This window comes from Vanacampus margaritifer, unplaced genomic scaffold (genome assembly GCF_051991255.1).
Source record: "Vanacampus margaritifer isolate UIUO_Vmar unplaced genomic scaffold, RoL_Vmar_1.0 HiC_scaffold_37, whole genome shotgun sequence".
Lineage (NCBI taxonomy): Eukaryota > Metazoa > Chordata > Actinopteri > Syngnathiformes > Syngnathidae > Vanacampus > Vanacampus margaritifer.
In genome coordinates, this window is record NW_027520747.1 from 302501 (window position 1) to 307500 (window position 5000).

Below are 5000 nucleotides of genomic sequence, written 5' to 3' on the forward strand. Positions count from 1 at the left end.
TTTGAAAATTTTTGAGAACCAGGATTTGGGGGGGCCAAATGTGTTGAGGCAGGCCGCCCATAGTGCTCTTATCTCGGCCTTGGCAAGCGAGAATCCCCCTGGGAAGTGGCACTCTGAAAATATTTCGAAGAAAGTTGACTCTGAAAATTTTTCGTCTTAAAAAGCTCGCTCCTGATATTGTACCCCATACATTTTGAGGTTTGGGGGCAAACCTCTCGAATGGGGGGACGAGGTCCCCTATCTACAGCGCCCCTAATGGCGGCAGGTGGTACTGGCCCCCTGGTCACCCGGCCATTGAAAATGAATGGGCCCCATTCATTTCCTATGGCATTTTTCGACGCCTGGTCACCCGGCCATTGAAAATGAATGGGGCACTTCCAGGGGGGGCTCTGGCTCGCCCAGGCCGAAATAGGAGCACTATGGGCGGCCTGCCTGAGCAGATTTGCCCCCCCAAATCCTGGTTCTCAAAAATTTTCAAAGTCATCTTTTTTCGAATTATTTTCAGAGTGCCACTTCCAGGGGGGTGCTCTGGCGCGCCCAGGCCGAAATAGGAGCACTATGGGCGGCCTGCCTCAGCACATTTGCCCCCCCCAAATCCTGGTTCTCAAAAATTTTCAAAGTCATTTTTTTTTTAATTATTTTCAGAGTGCCACTTCCAGGGGGGTGCTCTGGCGCGCCCAGGCCGAAATAGGAGCACTATGGGCGGCCTGCCTCAGCACATTTGCCCCCCCCAAATCCTGGTTCTCAAAAATTTTCAAAGTCAACTTTTTTTGAATTATTTTCAGAGTGCCACTTCCAGGGGGGTGCTCTGGCGCGCCCAGGCCGAAATAGGAGCACTATGGGCGGCCTGCCTCAGCACATTTGCCCCCCCCCAAATCCTGGTTCTCCAAAAATTTCAAAGTCAACTTTTTTTGAAATATTTTCAGAGTGCCACCTCTGGAGCCTCTGCAGCGGGGGCTCTCGCCTGCCTGGTCACCCGTCATTCATTTCAATGGGGGGGGGGGGGGGGGGCCGGGGGGATATGGACGCCTGGTCACCCGGCATTCATTTCAATGGGGAGATTGGAGCCCTGGGCATCCGGCCTTCATTTCAATGGGGGATTTGGACGTCTGGTCACCCGCCATTCATTTCAATGGGGAGATTGGAGCCCTGGGCACCCGGCCTTCATTTCAATGGGGGATTTGGACGCCTGGTCACCCGCCATTCATTTCAATGGGGGGATTTGGACGCCTGGTCACCCGGCATTCATTTCAATGGGGAGATTGGAGCCCTGGGCATCCGGCCTTCATTTCAATGGGGGATTTGGACGCCTGGTCACCCGCCATTCATTTCAATGGGGAGATTGGAGCCCTGGGCACCCGGCCTTCATTTCAATGGGGGATTTGGACGTCTGGTCACCCGCCATTCATTTCAATGGGGAGATTGGAGCCCTGGGCACCCGGCCTTCATTTCAATGGGGGATTTGGACGCCTGGTCACCCGCCATTCATTTCAATGGGGGGATTTGGACGCCTGGTCACCCGGCCTTCATTTCAATGGGGGATTTGGACGCCTGGTCACCCGCCATTCATTTCAATGGGGAGATTGGAGCCCTGGTCACCCGGCCTTCATTTCAATGGGGGATTTGGACGCCTGGTCATTCGCCATTCATTTCACTGGGGAGATTGGAGCCCTGGGCACCCGGCCTTCATTTCAATGGGGGATTTGGACGCCTGGTCACCCGCCATTCATTTCAATGGGGAGATTGGAGCCCTGGGCACCCGGCCTTCATTTCAATGGGGGATTTGGACGCCTGGTCACCCGCCATTCATTTCACTGGGGAGATTGGAGCCCTGGGCACCCGGCCTTCATTTCAATGGGGGATTTGGACGCCTGGTCACCCGCCATTCATTTCACTGGGGAGATTGGAGCCCTGGGCACCCGGCCTTCATTTCAATGGGGGATTTGGACGCCTGGTCACCCGCCATTCATTTCACTGGGGAGATTGGAGCCCTGGGCACCCGGCCTTCATTTCAATGGGGGATTTGGACGCCTGGTCACCCGCCATTCATTTCAATGGGGAGATTGGAGCCCTGGGCACCCGGCCTTCATTTCAATGGGGGATTTGGACGCCTGGTCACCCGCCATTCATTTCAATGGGGGGATTTGGACGCCTGGTCACCCGGCCTTCATTTCAATGGGGGATTTGGACGCCTGGTCACCCGCCATTCATTTCAATGGGAAGATTGGAGCCCTGGTCAAGCCCTGAAGAGAGACGCTCTCCCCCTGGTCCATGGCGCTCTCCCCCTGGTCCATGGAGTCCCGCAAACGGCCATCATCAAGCCCCGAAGACAGGCGCTCTCCCACTGGTCCGTGGAGCCCCGAAGACACGCGCCAACAGCCAGCATCAAGCCCCCAAAGAGAGGCGCTCTCCCCCTGGTCCATGGCGCTCTCCCCCTGGTCCATGGAGCCTCGCCAACAGCCAGTAACAAGCCCCAAAGAGAGGCGCTCTCTCCCTGGTCCATGGAGCCCCGCCAACAGGCATCAAGCCCCGAAGAGAGGCACTCTCCCCCTGGTCCATGGCGCTCTCCCCCTGGTACATGGAGCCTCGCCAACAGCCAGCAACAAGCCCCGAAGAGAGGCGCTCTCCCCCTGGTCCATGGCGCTCCAGGATGGGGGGGCCAAATGTGCTGAGGGCGGCCGCCTATAGTGCTCTTATTTCGGCTATGGCAGGTGCTCTCCCCCTGGTCCATGGCGCTCTCCCCCTGGTCCATGGAGCCACGCCAACAGCCAGCAACAAGCCCCAAAGAGAGGCGCTCTCCCCCTGGTCCATGGAGCCCCGCCAACAGGCATCAAGCCCCGAAGAGAGGCGCTCTCCCCCTGGTCCATGGCGCTCCAGGATGGGGGGGCCAAATGTGCTGAGGGCGGCCGCCTATAGTGCTCTTATTTCGGCTATGGCAGGTGCTCTCCCCCTGGTCCATGGCGCTCTCCCCCTGGTCCATGGAGCCACGCCAACAGCCAGCAACAAGCCCCAAAGAGAGGCGCTCTCCCCCTGGTCCATGGAGCCCCGCCAACAGGCATCAAGCCCCGAAGAGAGGCGCTCTCCCCCTGGTCCATGGCGCTCCAGGATGGGGGGGCCAAATGTGCTGAGGGCGGCCGCCTATAGTGCTCTTATTTCGGCTATGGCAGGTGCTCTCCCCCTGGTCCATGGCGCTCTCCCCCTGGTCCATGGAGCCACGCCAACAGCCAGCAACAAGCCCCAAAGAGAGGCGCTCTCCCCCTGGTCCATGGAGCCCCGCCAACAGGCATCAAGCCCCGAAGAGAGGCGCTCTCCTCCTGGTCCATGGCGCTCCAGGATGGGGGGGCCAAATGTGCTGAGGGCGGCCGCCTATAGTGCTCTTATTTCGGCTATGGCAGGTGCTCTCCCCCTGGTCCATGGCGCTCTCCCCCTGGTCCATGGAGCCACGCCAACAGCCAGCAACAAGCCCCAAAGAGAGGCGCTCTCCCCCTGGTCCATGGAGCCCCGCCAACAGGCATCAAGCCCCGAAGAGAGGCGCTCTCCCCCTGGTCCATGGCGCTCCAGGATGGGGGGGCCAAATGTGCTGAGGGCGGCCGCCTATAGTGCTCTTATTTCGGCTATGGCAGGTGCTCTCCCCCTGGTCCATGGCGCTCTCCCCCTGGTCCATGGAGCCACGCCAACAGCCAGCAACAAGCCCCAAAGAGAGGCGCTCTCCCCCTGATCCATGGAGCCCCGCCAACAGGCATCAAGCCCCGAAGAGAGGCGCTCTCCTCCTGGTCCATGGCGCTCCAGGATGGGGGGGCCAAATGTGCTGAGGGCGGCCGCCCATAGTGCTCTTATTTCGGCTATGGCAGGCGAGAGCCCCCGCTGGAGGTGGCACTCTGAAAATATTTCGAAAAAAGTTGACTTTGAAAAAATTTGAGAACCAGGATTGGGGGGCCAAATGTGCTGAGGGCGGCCGCCTATAGTGCTCTTATTTCGGCTATGGCAGGTGCTCTCCCCCTGGTCCATGGCGCTCTCCCCCTGGTCCATGGAGCCCCGCCAACAGCCAGCAACAAGCCCCAAAGAGAGGCGCTCTCCCCCTGGTCCATGGAGCCCCGCCAATAGCCAGCAACAAGCCCCAAAGAGAGGCGCTCTCCCCCTGGTCCATGGAGCCCCGCCAACAGGCATCAAGCCCCGAAGAGAGGCGCTCTCCCCCTGGTCCATGGCGCTCTCCCCCTGGTCCATGGAGCCCCGCCAACAGCCAGCAACAAGCCCCAAAGAGAGGCGCTCTCCCCCTGGTCCATGGCGCTCCAGGATGGGGGGGCCAAATGTGCTCACTGAGGCCGCCCATGGCGCTCCTATTTCGGCTATGGCAGGCGAGAATCCCCCTGGGAAGTGGCACTCTGAAAATATTTTGAAAAAAGTTGACTTTGAAAATTTTTGAGAACCAGGATTTGGGGGGCCAAATGTGCTGAGGCAGGCCGCCCATGGCGCTCCTATTTCGGCTATGGCAGGCGAGAATCCCCCTGGGAAGTGGCACTCTGAAAATATTTTGAAAAAAGTTGACTTTGAAAATTTTTGAGAACCAGGATTTGGGGGGCCAAATGTGCTGAGGCAGGCCGCCCATGGCGCTCCTATTTCGGCTATGGCAGGCGAGAATCCCCCTGGGAAGTGGCACTCTGAAAATATTTTGAAAAAAGTTGACTTTGAAAATTTTTGAGAACCAGGATTTGGGGGGCCAAATCTGCTGAGGCAGGCCGCCCATAGCGCTCCTATTTCGGCTATGGCAGGCGCTCTCCCCCTGGTCAATTTCAACCCCTGGGCACCCGCCAGTCGATTTTGACCCCTGGGCACCCGCCATCCAATGTCAACCCCTGGGCACCCGCCAGTCGATTTTGACCCCTGGGCACCCGCCATCCAATGTCAACCCCTGGGCACCCGCCAGTCGATTTCGACCCCTGGGCACCCGCCATCCAATGTCAACCCCTGGGCACCCGCCATCCAATGTCAACCCCTGGGCA